This window comes from Ochlerotatus camptorhynchus, unplaced genomic scaffold (assembly GCF_037179485.1).
Source record: "Ochlerotatus camptorhynchus isolate MF236.1 unplaced genomic scaffold, CSIRO-AGI_Acam_v1.1 ptg000091l, whole genome shotgun sequence".
NCBI lineage: Eukaryota > Metazoa > Arthropoda > Insecta > Diptera > Culicidae > Ochlerotatus > Ochlerotatus camptorhynchus.
The window spans coordinates 1366561-1387603 of NW_027040581.1; the positions used below are offsets into that span (position 1 = coordinate 1366561).

The 21043-nt window shown below is 39.4% G+C and overlaps 1 protein-coding gene and 2 pseudogenes across 1 annotated transcript in view; 1 reads left to right on the forward strand and 2 right to left on the reverse strand.

The window, feature by feature from the left end:
* Positions 1 to 351: 351 nt before the first annotated feature.
* On the reverse strand, positions 352 to 925 carry LOC135698595 (uncharacterized protein K02A2.6-like; annotated as a pseudogene).
* A 14402-nt stretch (positions 926 to 15327) lies between these two features.
* Positions 15328 to 21043, reverse strand: part of LOC135698596 (uncharacterized) — a 40572-nt pseudogene continuing 34856 nt past the window's right edge.
* Positions 15441 to 21043, forward strand: part of LOC135698615 (5-hydroxytryptamine receptor 1-like) — a 314209-nt gene continuing 308606 nt past the window's right edge. Inside the window, exon 1 of the mRNA XM_065218672.1 lies at positions 15441 to 16062. The gene's annotated coding sequence lies outside the window, so the exon portion shown is untranslated. The remainder of the gene's footprint in view (positions 16063 to 21043) is intronic.

Consider the following 21043-nt stretch of genomic DNA (forward strand, 5'->3'; position numbering starts at 1 on the left):
CGGCGAGTCTTGAAAGTACTTGTTCCACCTTTTCCAAACATTCCCGAAAAGATTTTGCTGCAATAAGTTCATCGTCCAAGTAACAGCTAATATTTTCTAGGCCTTTAAGGACTTGGTCCATAACCTGTTGAAACACAGCAGCGCTAGAAGACGCACCTTGTGGGAGGCGATTATATGTATATAAACCTTTTTCCGTATTTATAACAACGTATTTTCTCGAACGTTTGGACAATTCTAACTGGGTGTAGGCCCCTGTCAAATCCAAAGAACAGAATACTTTACTACCTGCTAACGAAGCAAAAATATCCTGAGCAAGCGGAAAAGGATAAGTGTTAGGCAAAAGTACTTTGTTTAGTGACACTTTGCAATTTTTTTTAGAATCGCTATCACCGGTGCCGCCCACTTGCTTGCTTTAATTGGCGTGATAATACCTTGCTTCTCCAAACCATCCAAATGTTCTAGAAATTTTTCTTTAATTTTATAAGGTACTTGATAAGGTTTTCGAAATATCGGCTGATCTGATGTAAAAACTAAATCAGCTTCAAATCCTGAAATAGGATTAGATAAATCATTGTAAAATACTTTGGAATATTTATTTTTAATCATACCTATAGCTTCTTCGTGCTCATTGTCGATTAGCATGTTTTTTTTATATTTTCCGGTTCAAGAAAGCAGTTCGGATAAAACATAGTCATCAAATCTCTTCCCAACAGTGGTCTGAAATCGCTGTAGGTCTTCAGCACTAAACATTTACCTGCACATCTGCGTCCATTGAGAAAGATTTCTGCTACTATCTGCCCAACTACGTCTAATTTTGTTCCATCGACTACTATGAGCTTCTTATGAAAATAGGAATTGAGTTGAATAACTTCGTGTATACAATTTTGCTAATAACTGTCACAGCAGAACCTGTATCTATCTCCATGATCAACTTCTTATCATTCACCAAAGCTTCCACTAGACATGCATCATTTTTAACGTTCGCTCTAATGTTCATGCAGTTAAAATCCGATTCCTCACTAAGGTAAACGCTCCTATAGTTGCGGTACGTTAGAAGCGTTAGGTTCCTATAGTTGTGTATTGAGTCTCCATGCACAACTATAGGAACCTAACGCTTCTAACGTACCGCAACTATAGGAGCGTTTCCCCTAGTATCTTGTAAATTCATCCTGTTGAATGTATCTACTACTACTACCGGTTGAGCTTCTGGCTCCTGTTCAACGAATTTATGTCGTCGAATGTAATGTCGTATTACCGCATCAGGCAGCCGATTGTTTTCGACTATGCCATCAACGGTGTGGTTCTTCAAAGAACCGACCAGTTCAGCGATCTTGGTGTTCTACTTGACCATAAGTTGACGTTCAACCTCCACCGCTCTGCTCTGATCACAAAGGCGAATCGCCAGCTAGGTTTTGTGTCGAAAATATCGAAGGACTTCATTGAGCCACACTACCTGAAAGCTCTCTATTGCTCACTTGTGCGACCAATCCTGGAAAATGCTTCCTTGGTCTGGTTTCCTCATCAGTTGACTTGGAGCTTGAGGATCGAAAGTGTTCAGCGCAAGTTTATCCTGATAGCATTACGTAATCTACCATGGCGTGATCCGCAAAATCTCCCGCCGTATTTTGATCGCTGCAATCTGCTGAGCTTGGATACTCTGGAATGCCGACGGAAAAATCAGCAAGCAGTTTTTGTTGCCAAGCTATTGAATGGTGAGGTCGACTGCTCGAGTCTTCTCTCGCTGTTGGATATCCGAGTACCACCGAGAACATTACGAAGTGGTACCCTTCTCCAACCGCGGTACCATCGAACGGCGTTCGGTTACAACGAACCACTAACAACTATGATGCGTACGTTTACGGCTGTCGAAGAATTATTCGAATTTGGGGAATCTTCATCTCGCTTTTTGGCACGTATTAGAAACACTTGAATTGTTTTAGCTTTAAGGTTGTTTCATGTAGACAATAGTCCGATGAATAAAATTAAATAATAATAATAATAATAATAATAATTTAACCGTGTTTTTTTTTGTGTCCTCGTCTTCTACATAAATTGCACACTGCATTGTTATGGGAACCCCACTGTTTTGTGTCACGCTTTAGTTTAGTCTCTCTGCAATTGCTACGTTCACTACTTATGCTACGAGATCAAAATCTTCCACCTTGTTCATAATGCTTCTCACGGGTGTCCTCGTGTTTCCTACCCAGCCTATGTTTTATTAATAAAACTTCCGAATCATTTTGCTCGATCATTTCTTTCGCTTTTTTTCCAGCTAGTTCATTACTAATTATTGTCTTTTCGACTACTTCTAAAGCTATATCATCTTCCATAAGTAGCTTTTGTTGCGAAACTTTATCGCGCAATCCGAGAATCAACTTTTGCCTAATATAGACTGTTCCAGAAAGTATAACCACACCTTATTTTAATGGTCGCTTTGAATATAATGAAATATTTCAACATATTTTGGCTGCGTCCTTTTGTTTGCTCATTTCTGAATGACATAGCATCAAAAAAGTGCTCAGTTTTGTGTTTCCTGTCAAAATGCGAAACGGAGTATCGTGCACAAATGGTGCACTGTGAGTACGAAAAAGTATCGTGCACAAATGGTGCACTGTGAGCGGACTCTCCTTGAGAAAATTGGCCAAGGAAGAGGGTGTAAGCGTCGGAGCGGTACGAACTGCGATTAAAAATATAGAGAACAGTGTACGTTTGAAGATGCGCCGAAGAGTGGCCGGAAATCCGGTCCTGTAAGTCCAGATATCGATAAAAATATCAGGGATGCCTACAAACGAAAACCAGCGACTTCCGTTCGGGATGTTGCGAAAAACCTAGGGACCTCGTCGAGTAACGTCATGCGTACCAAAGAAGGACTTGGGCTAAAAACATACCGGAAGCAGAAAAAAACCCAAAAGGAACCCAAAACAGGCCGCGTCCGTGAAACCACGGGCCCGCAAACTCTACGATTCGTTATTGTGTCGAAATTTTGGGTGTATAATAATGGACGACGAAACGTACGTGAAACTAGATTACAAAAAGCTTCCCGGACCACAATTCTATACTGTAAGCGAAGGCAAGGACATCCTGGAACAGTCTATAGTCTATAGTCTTCATCTTCATCTATAGCTTCATCTTTAAAATCTCTGAAATTACAAGTTTCTGCAAGAAGTTTTACTGCTAGAACGAAATTCTCTGAACTCTCTGAATGACCTTGAGAGCGATTGTAGAACTTGTACCTATACATCAAGGCTGGCTCCGTTTCATCAAAACGAGCCTTTCGCTTCTTTATTATATCATCATAACTCAGCTCATTAACGTCTTTCTTAGGAAACAAAAGGTTGATTTCATCAAAAACTTCCTCCCCACTCAAAGAAATAAACCAAGATCTTTTCATGTCAATAGCTACACTATGTAATACACACAAGATTTCAAATCGTTCAACCCAATTGCTAAACGACTTCCCTACATGATACACATCGATTGATCCAATCATAGTTGATGTAGCTTGCACCATTTGCGTAGATGACGCAGGAGTAGACATGATGATATCAATTCACTAACTCTGCTATAATAAAAATAAAGTTACTCGCGGTTTCCAAAGACTAGTTGCTGTCGACTTACTCCACTTGTTACAAAATAGTAATGTTTGCTGATAATAATTATCGTCTTACGACTCACGCTTGTCGGACCACAATAACTGCGTTGTGCTACTTGTCAGGTTCACTTCCAACGTCCGCAATAAATTCAAATTGTTACTCTTGATATACTGACTGTTGCGATAGTTTGGAAACAAAACACTGAAATTCTGCTAGCTGTTACTTACAGCTTCAAAGCTGCAATTTTATTTAGGTTTTAATTATATCGATATATAGGTATCAAATGTACTTACATTTCAGTATTAGAATAACAAATTTAGATTCCAATTATCTTATTTTCAACTTTAGATTTAGGTAGGGGTGAATCTAGGTTAGGAAACTTATTAGATCAATTCTGAATGTAATAATACAAATGACTTACGAATTTATAATATTTAGATTTTACTAATCCAGACCACTATTCTAGTAGTAAATAAAGTCAATTAGGTTTATATCAATATTAAATAATTCCACAAGCAGATGAATTTCACTTTGTGTTAACGTGGTTCTTAGAAAAAAACACTTCTGATTACAGTATTCGATTTCAACGGTTGTCATTCCTGTTACGATACGTCACTCGACCAAGTCGAGGGAGCGCCCGGTCGCACAATCGCCCGGTGACGACCCAGTGGTTGTCGCAACACTGACCACTGGTACGTACGATGATGTCTGTTTGTTCTGCAAGCTCACTCAAACTATTAATGCCGGAGCACAACGTGTCTCCCACGGCAGTCAAATCGGAATGATTTTTTTTTTAGCCGCCTGCCGGCGTACAATCGCCGCACTCTTTTTATTATCTCTCGTCCGTTCCAATTCCAAACCGTTCCTCTAAAAAATCGTGTCGGTTGTTCTCGCTTGAAATGTACTTTATCGATCTTCGAGCCTTCTCTCGCCTCGTCGCCACTTATATTATCTTCAACTGGGGTTTTTCGGTATCATTGATTCACTCTAATATAATTACTTTTTTATATCCGTTGTATTTAGGCTCCGTCAACGTATATGGCTCAACTAGGAATGTTCGTCTCTTCTTTTCTTAATTTCTACAGAGCTTCGAGTGAAGGGTAAGTATTGGTAAGTAAATAAGTACAAACAGGTTTAGACCTTGTTTTTAGAACAATCGATAATTGGCCTTGTTGTGGCGGACCATCTTCTGAATTTGGACGGGCTTCAGTCCATTAGCCACTAGCTCTTCTAAGAGGACGCTTGTGTTCATGCCGTATAGTCCTCGTAGGACCACCTTGAGCGGCTTAACAGCCTCGATGTCGTGAGAGAAGTATTCCACCTGTGCTTCGTCCAGCATGGTCTGAACCGCCTTGTTATGGTTCAACGCCGGAACCATAAATTTGTATCCTTCCGTGTGGTGGACCGTACACCCTTCGTGATGTAGAAGTTAATTTTTTCCCGCAGTCCAGGAGGGAAACCACGGCATTCGTCCCCGTCTCGAATGAACTAAATTCTCCTCTTGTAGGGGAACAGTTTAAAGAGACGTTAATAGACGTATCCACGGCATTCTGTCCTGTTCCACTATGCTCCGTTTTGATAAAAAAAGATTCCAAACATCAGCACCGTACTCCAAGGTGGAGCGCACTAAGCAACAGTACAGTGATTTCAGGCAATACACATCGGTAAATTTATCGGAATGCTATACAAGTCTAAATCATGATCTACAGAACCCTTATAAAACCAAAATTGTTACTGGGGATCATTTCGCATAACAAAGGTTTTAAAATTGGATTCAACACGTCTTTTCATCTGCGGCCAACAGCCAGCCACACACAATGTTCTTTATATAAGGTCTGGGCTAAAGGGCTTATTGCATTAATAAAATACCTACGAACAGTTTGCCGAACGACTGTAAATTCTTCAAACCAAGTGACTCTGCAGGTAAAGACTCGGAACTGACAGCAACGCTATTGATTTCAAGTAACAAGTCGACGTCATTCCAATTTGTAACACTCCACAAGATCAGTCCAATATATCGATTGTTCCCGTTCCCAAACCACAGCTATTTATTGACTCTCAAGAGTTTTGGGTCACTCACGGAAGGAAACTGTCCACGGAATAATTACGTTTTAAGGGAGTGAATTTGAAAATTGTAAGTTCCGCGTGGAGAAGTACTTGAAGTGTGTCAAGCTACTGGATGCGATGACCAAGAACGCACCAACGGCTGCAGCTGAACTGGAAAAGTTCCACAAAATTTACAGCAAGGCATCGAATGTAATAATTTCGTTAATTCACGACGACCTTTTGGACCTGATCCACGCCAAGAAACTCTGGACCGTGTTGAAGAACTTCTACGCAAAGAAGTTAGTATCCTCGAAAACTCTTGTTCGGAAGCAGCTGGTAAGACTCAAGATGATGGAAGGAACGTCGATCAAGGAACATCTCAAGATCTTTGATGTGCTCATTCGGCAACTCAAGTCTGCTGGTGCGAAGCTTGAGGAAGGAGACATGTGAACGTTTGATGACCTACCGGATGATGGATACTGGTAAAGAAAAAACCTGCTGCCTTCGCTGGATTCAAACAGAAATCTAAGACATTGATGGGAAAATGCCATAGGTACCACAAGAAGGGCCAAGGATTGTCGGGTAGCAGAGAACAAAGCTGCTGCATTCATGATGGGTAAGAATAAGTCTGCGGATGCCAGCCACAGCAAAGTTACGTTCAAGCTAGATTCCGGGGCTACCCTAATAAAAATTGTATGGTTTATTTGCTTAACGACGTGTTCTGGGTATCATCCAAACCATTTGTGGAATAGTTCAATGATTTGGGTTATCGTTCGTTTATGGTTATTTTTTATTAGGGTAGTCATCACTTGGAGAATGACAAGAAAGTTTTTGAGTCACGGGAGAAGCTCAAACAACCAAGGACGATCAATCAATGACTGCTTGGCATCAAGGAACGATTTGCGGAGTCAAACTTCAAATGTTCTGTTCGTGCCGGATCTGCGTGAAAATTTGTTATCGGTCAAGTGGACGGCCAAAGCTGACGTAGCGGTGAGTTTCGGACCGAATGTTGTTTAAATGAAGCATGAAAACTCGGTGATAGCCATCTGCCCATTGAAAAGTGACTTCTACAAGCTGGAAATCTTCTATTCCAACGCTTCTGCGAACCTATGTGAAACTCAAGACGTCAATCTCTGGCATAGTCAATTGGGCCACATTAGTAAGAGCAATCTGGACGTACTGGTCAAGCAAAACACGTATTTCAAATATATGGTGAACTGAGGGCCTTCCTTAGTCGGTAAAGGCGCAGCTACAAAGCAAGACCATGCTGGAGGTGGCTGGGTTCAATTCCTGGTCCGGTCTAGGAATTTTTTCGGGTTGGAAAATTTCTCGACTTCCATGGACATAGAAGCATGATTGGACTTGCCACACAATTATACCAATGCAAAAATGGTACAGGCATCGAAAACTCTCAATTAATAACTGTGGAAGTGCATCTAGGAGTATTCCGGTAAAAACGCTCAGTAGCAAGAAACCTCTCGAGCTGTGTCTCAAGGTCGGCTTACTACTGGGTAATCTGGAGGGGCTTCGCGATCCTAACGTGTAGTACTGTCACCTGACGAAAAGCTATGGAAAGTTTAAGTGACACAGTAATCAAAGGGTGTATACTATTATTTATTAATAAAAGCTATAGCAGGTGTGGATTGGATTTCTAATAGTTCTATTGAATTTTATGGATGTACAGTGGGTTTTTGGGGGTTTGACGTACGGGTACTGAACTGCTGCCGTTGATTCTGCTCTGCCGAAGACTACTCTGCCGATGTGCGAGCGCTCGCCGATGATCCTACGTACGACGAGCTTGACGTCGGGCGAATCAAGCCTGGACAGGGTGGTGATGTTGGAACAACAGATCGACTTAACTCGATGGCGATCTGCGGTCTCCTGGCGTCTACCCTCGTTGACGAGAATCACCAGAGTTCAGGCAAGGCCGGAGTGACTCTGCTGAGAGGGGTCCTCTTTTGCGTTTAGAGCCGCCTTGGCCCGAGGAATGCGGCAATTTTGACCTTGCAATGCCAAATCGAAATGATGTCCTTTACTGTTAGGATTAATAGCCACTAAGGACCAATAATCCGACTCGTGTGCTTCCTGACCGACTTAGTCGGTTGGTTCACAAAATGGCGCTGTACCGAATGGTACCACAAAAAGGTCCTGTGAGGGCAACGGGGTTTATTTTAATTAATTATCGTACTAGTCTACGGTCATTCGATTAATGTTACCTATCCGTATTTAATTAGCCAAGCCGTATTACCTGATTGAACAGATAGGTATTCCCGCGATTCACCACTCACTTTTATTACTTTGAGAACACTTGGTTTTAACGGTCCGAAGCACACGAACGCCAGATACTGATTGAGAAATGGCGGTTTTCCTTCGCGCTTTTCCCATCCCATTGCTCTTCTCGTGAGACGTTATTTTCCACCCATTTTGAATTCATAGTTTCGCCCGAATGTTGTTGTACCCGCTGGTAGAATACTCATACCCACTGTACTGTTGTACGGTTTTATATAATTTTCAAATTTAAAAACAATTAACTAACTACTAACAAATTAACATTTTTTTACAACGACTACTAGCCCTACTAATCCAACACCAAATAACTTTAAGAGACGTGACGGTACATTTAACAACCATGCACAAATTAAAAATCTAACATGTTTTGTAACAAACGGTTACAAATTTGAGAGCACGCAATAAGCTAATATGCAATAAGCTAATATGCGATATGCAATAAGCTTGAAATGTGAAGAAGAAGAAGAAGAAGAAGAAGAAGAAGAAGAAGAACTGAAATTTTGCGATGCATGTCTCTTCAGGAGGCAGTACCGTGAACAATTCAACGGAACCCGAACACGTGCTAGCCGACGATTGGGAAGGATGCATTCTGATGTTTGCGATCTGATCACGCCTGTTGCCTGGGATGGATCACGGTACATCGTCTCGTTTGTAGATGATTTGACACATTTTGCAGTCGTTTACCTAATGAAGAAAAAGTCCGAAGTCTTCGAGAAGTTCCGCTGTTACCAGGCGATGGTGACAGCAGCGTCGGGCCACGCTGTGTCGAAGTTGACCGTTGACCAAGGCCGTGAATATTGTTCCAACGAACAGACGCGATACAACAAAATGTGGTAGCTGAAATGTTAATAGAGAAGATTCGTACGATGGTGGTGGAGTCAAAGACCCCAAAATCCATGTGGGATGAAGCGGTGTTTGCTGCAGTTTACTAAGTCAACAAGAGTCCAGGAAAAACCCGATCTGGTAAAACTTAGAGTTTTCGGATGCCAGGCTTTTGCTACTTTCCTTTATTTAACGTCGGTCTCTGTTCCGCAATCTAGTGCCAATCACCGACGGACATCGATTGCCATCCATTGAGGGCAATCGAATGTGCAGGAAGGCAGCTTCCACACCTGCGTAGGATATCGTACCCATTCAACAACACACATGGGCCGGGACCAACGGATTTACTTCCCTTCCGAAGGAAGACGTGACCAGAGATTTTTATGCCTCAGAAAAATCCCACCGACTGGGATTGCTGGGATTGAACCCAGACCCATCGGGGTGTTAGAAAGCAGTCACGCTTACCACTACACCACCGGCGCCGGCTAGCAAGGCTTTTGCATGGATAGCATCGCAACAGAGAAAGAACCTAGACCCCAAGATCAGAGCTGCAGTGATGATAAGGTATGATCCTTACGGCTACCGCTTATGAGATGCGAAAACTAGACAGCTATTTATCTCAAGAGACGTTAAATTCGATGAATTTTCCTTTCCGTTTACTAAGAAGAAGCAACCGGAAGTGCCGCTGACAGTTGTACCTTACGATTTGGAAGTTGAATCCAACGATGAGCAACAAAATGAAGCAAGTTTGACGACTGCACCACAAGCCGAGCAAGAGGGGGAAAACCTGAATCAGAGTGTCTGAAATACTCACATTGCAAAACAACGTCCTATATGAGCAGGCTTTTGAGACATAGCATATTCAGGAAGTTTGCATGTACACTAGTGCCACGTAGTGAGAGAGTTTTGAACTAATATGAACACCATCGGGAAGACCGTGATCATCTGAATAACTTTGTTTAAGACAGTAACCTTCTATATGTCCAGGATCTCGAGATACAGAATGTACAAGAAGTACATGCGCACACTAGCGCCACGTAGTGAGAGAGAGAGAGTTCTGAACTAATATGACCACCATTCGAAAGTACATGGTTTCCAGAACACCTTTGCTGAAGACAGTAACCTTCTATATGACCACGATCTCGAGATACAGCTTATACAAGAAGGTCACGTGCACATCGCAGCGCCACGTAGTGTCAGAGTTCTGTATTGATATGGCCATCTGAAAGGATTTGGTCACCTGAACAACTTTGCTCGAGACTTCTTCTTCTTCTTCCTCGCTTTTCAAGCTTATTGCGTATGACATATTAGCTTTTTGCGTGCTCTCAACTTAGTGTTCTAGATGCACTTCCACAGGTATTTATTAAGATCTTTCGATGCCTGTACCATTTTTGCATTAGTATAATTGTGTGGCATGTACAATCATACTCTATGCCCAGGGAAGTCGAGAAATTTTCCAACCCGAAAAATTCCTAGACCGGACCGGGAATCGAACCCAGCCACCTCTAGCATGGTCTTGCTTTGTAGCTGTGCCTTTACCGACTGAGCTAAGGGAGGTCCACACTTTGCTCGAGACAGCAACTTTATATATGGCCAGGGTTACGAGATATTCTATGTTGCACCCAAATTCCATATAGTATAGTGCCCGTCATAAGTAATATGAAAGTGGAGCGCCTCTAGCGGCGTAGCTCGCAGTTAAACCTGACTTGAATGACACAGGCTTGTTGGTCTAACCCAGTAAAACATCCCTGGCGAAGACAGTATAGCTTTATATATTGAAACAAATGAGATATTCCTTATTCACGCCCCCGTTTACCCCCCGACAATGTGGATTCCTGATTGTCATAGTTACCTACAAAAAATCAGCTCAATCGGTTAGAAAATAATCAAGAATTAGCTATAGGGGAGAGCAGTTCAAAACGCACCAGTGAGGTAAAATGACCCAAACAATAAATTAGTCTAAATCTTCGTAACTGCTGCATTAAATGACGAATGCTCCCTTAATTTGCACATAAATCAGAGTAATTGACAGTTGTAATACAAAAAATGAACCAAATACAATAAAATATGATCAAAACTAAAGAAATATCTATGACTGTGCCTCAAATGTAAACAATCGTGGTATTTTAAAAAGCATATATCATTCGTTTATATCCATGGTTTGTGAAAAACATACTCCACCTGTACCGTACACAACTAAATTTTAAGATAACATCCTAAAATTACAGTAACTACACACATTTTCCAAACATTTAACCAAAACTGTTCAAAACTAATATTGGGCAGAACGCACTGTGGAGCACGCCATTTTAAAATATAATTTCGGGAAAATCATCTGATAAAGGCGTATCATAATCAATAGCTGTTGTTTCTTTTATGTTGAAAAGAGATGAACCAGCCTCTGGCTGAAAGTCTCGCCAATAAAGGTAACCTAACCTTTTTAAGTTTAAACGCTGCTAGAACTGCTAGTTCTTACAAGATAAAATTAATCGTTGAAATTATATTTTACTACACATAAACTTCAGAAATAACTATGTACTCTAATTAAACGTTTAGCACCGCTCACGCCCTTTTCCAGTTTCACCGACGAATAGACAATGCTAAATCCGGAGAACTTCGAGATTAGAGCGTAATTGCTTTTGTAAACAAACACGTCAATCACCGATTAAAAGCTCAATCTCGCAAACTAATAACACAATCAGGAATATGAATGATTCCTCTATCATTTGGTATACTTTATTCACAAAATTGAGCTTTTATTCGCGAAAAATCGACCAATGAAGTGTTTGTTTACAAAAGCCATTACGCCCAAATCTCAAAGTTCTCCGGAAATGCAAAAATATCTTTGCTTTGTCAACATTGCTCACAAAGTGGGATTGATCGGGTTTGCAATGCAATAAAATTACAGTAAATTTATTGTTTGGAGCTGTTCCTCAAAACAAATGTAGTTATAATAGTTTTTTATGATAATCAGTCAAAGCATTCCAAATGTATCTGCAAAAAGTAACCGACAAGCATACTTCATACTGTTTCTATTTATTTTTTGAGGCATAATTTATTCTGCAATAGAACATGACTTTTTAGCCCACCGTGATTTTGTGTTGACATTTGATTCGGGTTGTTTTTTTTTCAGTCTTCAGTTTAGGATTTTAACTTGTAGAATCGTAGAACAAAAATCTAAAAATGGGAAAAAAATATATGCGGAAAACTACACGGCAATCGTGGACGAAGACAAGCTTGCTTCGATATCTGGATAAGCAAGCAAAAATTGGCCGACTGGAGCTTTGTCCGATGGGCAACTTCAAGACTGTTTTCACTTCAAAACAAGAAAAAGATCTTGTGAAACACATCATCCGGATGGCGAATTCCGGATTTGGCCTAACACACAAGGATATCAGAGGACTAGCTCATCAGACGGCAGAAAAACTGAAAATCAAACAACCGTTCAAACGGGAGCAAGGATTAGCTGGAGCAGATTGGCTACGATCATTTCTAGCAAGACATCCGGAACTCACTCTGCGGAAGGCTGAAAACACATCCTTAGCTCGGATAAAAGGTTTCAATGAGGAGGCTGTAAAATCTTTCTATCAGCTCCTTCGAAGGATGTACACCGAGTGCAATTATTCCCCGGGGCAAATTTGGAATGTTGATGAAACAGGTTTTAGCACAGTATGGTTACTGCGATTGCTTCTGTGCTTGTGGTAGTAAAGTTTATTTTTTTTTTTTAGGTTCAAAATAAGTCCTGGAAAGTGTTTGCCAAAAGAGGTCAACGTCAGATTGCCGGAATTTCATCAGGTGAGAGAGGTACAAACACGACAGTAATTATGGCTATGTCCGGATCAGGCACCTTCGTACCCCAGAAAACTCTCTGTTTCTGTGTCATCCCAGCGGATGGAGCAACTCCAACACCTGTTCATTGTGGTTTGAATACTTCCTGCAGCACGTAAAACCTTCTTCAGCACGTCCGGCATTATTGATCCTGGATGGCCACACAAGCCATACCAAAAATATCAGCTACCTGGAGCGTGCAAGTGAGAACTATGTCAAAATTATGTCAATACCACCACACACTTCGCATAGGCTACAGCCGTTGGATGTTGCAGTGATGGGTCCGTTGAAGAAGTACTATTCTCAAGCAATCGACAATTTTATGAAGCAGAATCCGGGCAAGGCTGTTAGCGTTCAAAATGTGGCAAGTTTGGTGCAAGAGGCTTTTGTAGGAGCTGCGACAGTGAAAAATGCATTGAGTGGATTCCGTGCTACTGGCATTTGCCCGTTTGTCGAAAATTTACTCTCAGGCGATGATTTCGCTGCTGCTCAGGGGCTGATAGAAAAACAAGACAAGATTGAACTGATCAATTTCAATGCTCATGACGATACTGGTGTGAAACAACGAATAGATAAACGATCTAGTCATGAAAAACTGACTGGAATGGAACATATTGAAGCTCAAAATAATACGGAATCACTCAACGAACCGATAGAGACTGAAATAGCTACGGTGGATTACGCTTTAATTCAGTCTAACAAAAATTTGGGATGGAGCAACTTTATCAGCTGGACCATGATCCTAATAGTTCGTGCATCGTCATTGAAATAAATAGAAGCGCGGATAATCAGCAAGTCTTGTCCATGAATTCTTCCAACGAAGAAAACGGACGAAAAACTTCCATGGTCCAAGAACGTGGTAAATATTATTCAACGGGGTGTTTTTATCTGGAAGAAGTTCTTGAATTGGATCCCAATCTATGTTTCCAACTTGGTGAAAATGGAGGTGATATTTCGATCGTTCCAGAGTCTAGCGAGTATTATCCTGAGGAGTATGCATCTCAGGAAGAAGTGCTTGAATTGGATCCCAATCTTTATTTTCAAGTTGGTGAAAACGGAGAAGTAATTGAAATAACAGTTACTGATCAATCAATGCTTTCAAATGGACTAGGCACAGCTGATTCTTCAGATCTAGCAGAGCAGACAAGCTATTTTCTATCAAACACAAAAGACTTCGAAACGAGCAGGTCTTCTTCGACGGTACCGAAACCCAAATCAATTAAATCTGGGAAAATATAAAATGATAAAATGCTGTTTTATCCCTTAAATGCATAGTGTTGCCATTTGGCAACATACCTACGTTGGTCTTTAAACATGGTGAAACAACATTTTAATAGTAAGAGCAATATATACTACAAGAAAAAAAAATCACCACAAAATAAAAAATCATGCATTTAAGGGTTATACTGAAGTAAACAAATTACGCACTAAATTGAGGCATAGTTTTATTGCACATGAAAAAGTTCATCACAGATCTGTACCTGAAATACATATAAAGATATTAATAAAACAGTTTAAGTGAAAAATAAATGTGCAACGGAAAAACAAGTAAAATTAACTGTATTCATCAAACAGAGGGCTGCAAAATACTGTTGGATGTCGTTGAGCTTGACAAAAATTTATCTTCTTATCTGTAATAATATGAATGAGCTTAAACTATTTTGTATAAGATGTATTCATGCCTTTAAAGAATTATCCCCGGTAGAACATTGTAATGGATTCAGTCTGATAGGTTTAAAATGCAGTTATGACTGCAAGCTGCAGGTAAATTATCAAAATTCCAAATCTAATCGACTACCAGTTAGAGCAGGAGTTCCTCAGGGTAGCATTCTTGGGCCTATATTGTATAACATTTTCACTTCGGACCTCCCTGATTTGCCTCAGGGTTGCCACAAATCTTTGTTCGCTGATGACACAGGCATTTCCGCTAAAGGAAGAAGTCTTCGTGTTATTTGCAGCATACTTCAGAAAAGTTTAGATACTTTCTCTTCTTATTTACAAAAATGGAAGATTTCTCCCAGCGCTTCCAAAACTCAACTTATAATATTTCCACACAAGCCTAGAGCTTCGTTTTTGAAACCAAGTAGTAGTCACATAGTCACTATGAACGGAGTTCCAATTTCCTGGTCAAACCAAGTGAAATATCTTGGATTAATACTTGACCCCTCTACAGGGGTTTCCTGTATACAGATCTCTTACTGATGTTTGACAGCCAGATATATGCAGATTAAACATATTTTTACGGTGAAAATACAGATTCAAATTGGATAAAATGTGGCAACACTGGTCATCCCCCGTGCCACCTTATTATATCTAATCTCACCATCAGGTGTGCTCTTGCTCTTCGTCTCTCTTTCTCAAAGCACTCCCGACCACCCAACCGACGACCCAATCCCAATCCCATCGAGTTCCCATATCTCACGCTCCCCACATTCTCTGTCGTGTTCTTGTTCGACATGTTGCTCACTCACGAGCGCCTGCCTGCCTACCTGTTTGTTATCTTTCCCGAGCTGCTACCGTCGTCGCTTGCTGATTTGATTTTTCGAGTGTGATTATCCGATAAGGTATCTCACTCTCCCTCTCTCTGATTGCACTCAGTTTGGCTTCTTTTTTTTCTGAGAACCCACCACATTCATCCAGCAGCAGAATCAGGCAGTGCTTTTTTGGTCACACGATGCGCAACCGTGTCTTCTTCCACCGCCACCACCCCCGTTAGCCCCATCGTTCGGTGAGTTTTATCGCGCTTCGACTAGGTACGACGAGTTGGTCGGTCGGTCGGTCGGCGCTCGGTGGTCGATTCACGTTCGAAGACCCGCTCGACTAGACGGACGGTGAGGACCGCCACTGGTATCAGTAGGGAAAAATACGTTCTCCAAGCGAGATAACGTATGTTCTGTTTCGGCGTGTGTCGTTCCGCGCGATCGAGGAATTCGAGTTCGAAGGATTTGCCCGCGAGTGCCAGGACCTAGGCCAACAACTTTCGGCCGGTGGCGCTTCGGGTGCAACAACGAAGGGGGACACCCAGCACGTGTGACGGCCTACTGCGGGTGAAAAGCGCAGACAGTTTTGCGAATTTCGAATGCAAAAGAAGGAAGAAATAGCAGGCCGAGTGCCGTCATGCCGGTGAGTGAAATTGCTCCGAATTGCACGGTTGAATGTGAAGTGACGCCCGACAAAGAGGAAGAAAAACGAGTGAGTTTATGTGGAAAGGGAAAAAAAATATGAAAATGTACAACCGGAAATAGTGCTGCACTACGTAGGAAGAAATTATAATCGGCAGAAATCCGTTCCGTGGCACAATAGAGGGGATTTTTTTTTTGTTGTTTCGCTTGAACGCGAAGGGCAGTGAGGAGGTGTGCGAAAAATAAAGAAGTGGAATAATAATAGCAGTGCGCTGCAAGTGGAAAGTGCAAACGGCAGTCGGAAAAATTGGAAAATTGTTTTCGTTCGAGCCGGTTTCTTCGGTTCTGCTATTTCAGCTCGGGTAAGTGTGTGTGTGTGTGTGTGTGTGTGTGTGTGTTTGTATGAATAAGTGTTCCTGTGGAGCAGCAAGTTTAGTGCTAAACAATAGATTGTAGGTGAGGGTGAAGGACAGTGTAGTTTGTCGTCTGGTGTGGGAAGCTTGAAGCTAAAACAGACAGATAATTTATAATTTCCTGTTTGGCGTTGTTTTTTTTTTTTTTATTTCGACAGAATGAGGGGGATTGACCAATTATTTAAATCAGAAATAGCTTTAATTTTTCTCATTTTAAAAAAAAAATAAACTAACAATTAAACTAAATAGCTTTTGCTTGAGGATCAGTGTTGCAAAATGTCAGTATCATTAGCACAAATGCTGACTGTCTTAAAGTCTCTTAAGGAAAAGCGGACGTCAATATGTTTTGGATATTCAAAAGCAGTTTTTTTCCGTTCAAAACCGAAATTCGGTCGATGAAAATGTGTTCACTGTGTTCCGGTAGGCAAGTAGAATGCAATGAACACATTTTCATGAACGTGATTTTGGCTTTGAACGAAAAAAAACTACATTTTAGTTTTTGCAACATCGTTCATAAAAGAAATCTCAGTTGTAAATAAGTTATATAATAATTGCTTTGAAAAAATCTTGTTTTAAGCCCGTTGTATTGTTGTTTTTGAAGTATTCAATCCATCTGACAGGCACTTTTTATCTTAAAGTCAACATTCGGTATTGCAACTCTCAATAACCTGTTTATAACCCACATAAAACTGAGGGTATTTGGTGAAAACTTGCTAGCCTTCTATACAACATGTTTTCATATGTCAATTTTAGAAACATAAGCGAACATGAATGGATCTTAATTATAACTTATTTATAACATGTTATTAATAACACATATAAAGATATGACACATAATGGGGTTGAATTCGTGTTTTATACCCAACATGATGTGTTTAGAACAAAATTGCATCAAAACTAAACAAGATAGAAAGTTGGTGTCAAAAAGGGAGTTGTAGAGCGCTCTGAGAGGCGTCTTTTGTTTAGATAAAACAATACACTTTATTACGTATCTTTTGAAACAATAAGGGAAACCACGTGTAAAACAAATTTTAGATATGCTTATCTCTTAAAATATAACTAAATGCAGCTTACTTGAAGTAGAAAGGACACTATTCAGTATGAATTTTTTTAGGCTATCCAATAATTTTGTACTAAGTAGCATATTTTTTTAGTTATAGCCAATTTATGGCAAACATAGACCAAAACAGAGATTTGATCATGTTGACAATTTTTGTTTATCAAATATGATCTTCAATCACCCCGTAAAATATTTGCACTAAGGAACCGAACACCCTGTGTGCGCAAGGTTAACAGAACGCAGATCACATTATTTGGTCTTGTGCTGAGGAGGAGTCAAATCTGAGCTATACGATTCCCTTCGGGTTTGAGGAACACAATCTGATGTTCCAGTTCGAGATGTTTTGGCTAGATGCGATCTGGAGTTTATGAAACTCATATTCTTTCTTGAAGAATATTAACACACTTAGAAATAACTAATTTTACAAGTGACGTAATCCATCTTTGACATAAAGGACCTGTCAATTAAATGCTCCGAGACTGAAAAGTTCGTTTCTCGACGAAAAGTACGTTTGATTGAGCTGAATTTCTCGTCTATTATGACTCAATTTTATGTCAAAATTGACGCTCGTATATGTCAGTCTCAGAGCACCTAAAGTTACATGATTTTTTTTAAGTTTGTAGATAATAAGTTTGATTAACCTTGTGTTTATAATGAGAGAGAGAAGGATTAGTATTTTCCATTTAATTCCACTACTTTATTTGCTTATCCTTGACAGATACGCGTATTTCGTCTACAATGTGCAGACTTCTTCAGTGTCTTGTGTTTACTTTGTACATGTTTTAGAAATATTGAAATTTTTGTATAATAAATCATACTTCGAATCTCCTTTACCGCGAGTATTCCGTTGAATTTCGTTAACTTTAGCAGGGCAGGTAGCGAGTCACTTTTTAGTGACTTGGTCACTTTTTTCAAGCCAGTCACTAAAAAGTCTCTTTTTTAAGGCCAAGTGACTTTTTCTTGTAATAAGTCACTATTTCAAACTTTTTTAAACATGAATTTATTTCAAGATTGATCATTCATCTGGATAGGCCTATATTTTGTTCTATTTTTGAACAATTCGAAGTTGACGACCTGGTATAGAGATTTTTACGTTTAATCGTTCTTCTCTATATACAGAGTGTCCTAAATAATGTTCCCTGAGTTTTCATGGTTTTTCCATAACTTTGGCAGATAATTTCCAGGTTTAAAGTAAGAATGCTATTTATGAAATGCGTTAAAAATATATTTTTAACGCAAACATTTTTAAGACATGACAATTAGTTTTAAAGAAACAGGTTTAAGTCAAATCCATTAAATGTTGAAGTTGAACACTTACTTCATTTTGGTAAGTCTAAGATCACTAACATTTTTAATGTATTGACGTTTCGTTCTATCAAAAATGTGGAAACTTTAATGAAGTTCTATTGATCTCAGAAAAGCTAGATCTAGAGATCTTGTGGAATTCCAGAGATCTTAAGGGGAAATCCCCGAAACTTTAGCCCAGACTATTGAATTGATTTAAAAATCTATAACCGTGAGTTTAGACACATTCAGGATAGTTCAATGAGGTGCTGAAATAAAATCGAGAACCCTTAAGATGTTCCGAGAGATTCATTATAGAGACCTTCAGAAAATTTATTAAAACTTCATAAATATTTCAGGAACTACACAGAAATCCAGAGAATTCCAGGGAAGTTTAAAGGTGTTTACGAGAATTCCATTTATTTTAAAGCAGAAACTGAGATCTTCATTAGAGTTGAGAGTTTTAGGGAAGCTCCGAGAACATGAACACCGATCAGAGAATTAAAGGGTAGTTCGAAACTTCGGTTTGCTCAGAGAAAATTTCTGAAACGCAATAAAAATTATATGAACATCCGGAAAATGTGAGAGTATTTCAAGGCTGTTATATCATGGAAATTTCAAGATCTATGGAAAATTCGAAAATTTAGCTAAGTTGATTAGAGAACATCAACGAGGTTCCATGAATAAAAAAGGGAGAACTTTGAGCAAGCACCGATATTTTCAAAAAAATCCAAAGAACTTCTACGAAATTTGGATATTTTTGATTGTTTCATTATAATCAGTGAAGTTCCGAATACTTCGAGCACGATTAGATACCATCAGAAAAAAATCCCATTAACTTAAGGAAATTTACAGCGACTTACAAGGAGTTCCTTGGAATTATGGGATACTCCGAGAATTTACCGGAACATTTGATCAATTGAGAGAAATTAAGGTAAGCACCGAACACTTCTTGCTGGGAAAATTAGTGATACTAGGCAAAGTTCCATGAGCGTTAATAAACTTTAAAAAACTTAAGGAAAATGGTAGAACTTGACTGGCAATTAAATCAATTCCAGTAAAATGGTGGGTTATTTTAAAAAAATACTAAGGCACGGCAGTCTAGAGAAATTAAAGGAAATTGAGAAATATTTTGGGCAGTTTTAAAAACACCAGGAAACTCAAGACTACTGAAGAAGTTATGAATTAGTTTTGATAATTTAAACTTCAGACAAAACTTTTGAAATTTAGTGAAAATCATAGAACTATATTAATTATTTCGCTACGGTGTGGAAGACTAAAGAAGATCCTGAAATTTCAGTATAACTTCAGAAAATTCACAGGTACAAAGATCTTAAGAAACATTTCGAGAACTTCAGTGTAGGCTACAAACAATTTATTCTTATAAAGAGCTTTTAATGGGTTGGTTTATTTCCTTTAAATTCCGTTATAATTGCTTATCTTTTGACAGATACGCGTATTTCGTCTACTACTTGCAGACTTCATCAGTGCCAAGTACTCAACACCACTTATTCTTGCTAAATCCAGCGAAAGCGGCGAAACTGGAATAGTCCTTGAAGGTCAGTTTCGTGTGTCCAATCACAGCTGGTAACCTGCCATCTCGGGCGGTTTTTAATTTGGTAGATAGCGCAGCAGTAATTCGAAGCCGAGGGTTTTTCCGCACCATCACGATTGTAACAACCGATAACGGAACTGAGCTGTGCGGGAAGATTCAAGATCGGACAATGAGATGACTGAAATTTGATAAAATCGATTGGGTTCCAAAACTCTGTCAGTCAAAGTCAGTAGATAGCTGGACAGCCACCTGAGCAGTTGTTTATCAACCGAATGGATAGCCTTCATGCATCAAGACCTCTCCAAAATTTACAGCAAGGTTTCAGTTTCTCATATTTGTAAAGTAAATCCTAGTTCTTTAAGATTTTTACAAAAGAGCAATTAATACAAAAAAAAAAATCCACTCCAAATTAAATCCAAATCCAATCCAAATTCAACCCAAATCCAATTAAAATCCTGTCATAATCCAATTCAAATCCAATCCAAATCCACTCCAAATTTATTCCAAATTCAATCAAAATCCAATACTACTGCATAATCTAATACAAATCAAACATAAATACAATGTAAATTAAATCCAAATAGAACCCAAATCCAATCCAAGGACATTCAAAATCCAATTCAAGTCCAATCAAAATCAAATCCAAATACCTTATTACGTTATTTTTCCTTTTAATTCTACTACTATTGTATCATTTCCAGCTTCACTAATTCACTATTCACTTATAAAAAATTATAACAGATACGTATTTCGTTTACTAATTGCAAACTTCGTCAGTGTCTAGTCATTTGTCAATGTGTTTGAGTGTTTTTTTTTACGTGATAGTCACAGTAAACTATGAAAGTGAATAGTGAATTAGTGAAAGCAAAAGTGATAGAATAGTAGTAGGATTAAAAGAAAAAACACCGTAACAAGGTATACAATTATTCTACTAAAACGCTCCTCAATCGATTGAAAATCTAAAAATGTGTTAAAAGCTTTTCTAGAGGAAATAAACACGGTAAATTTTTTTAAATTAATTTTGAGTAAAA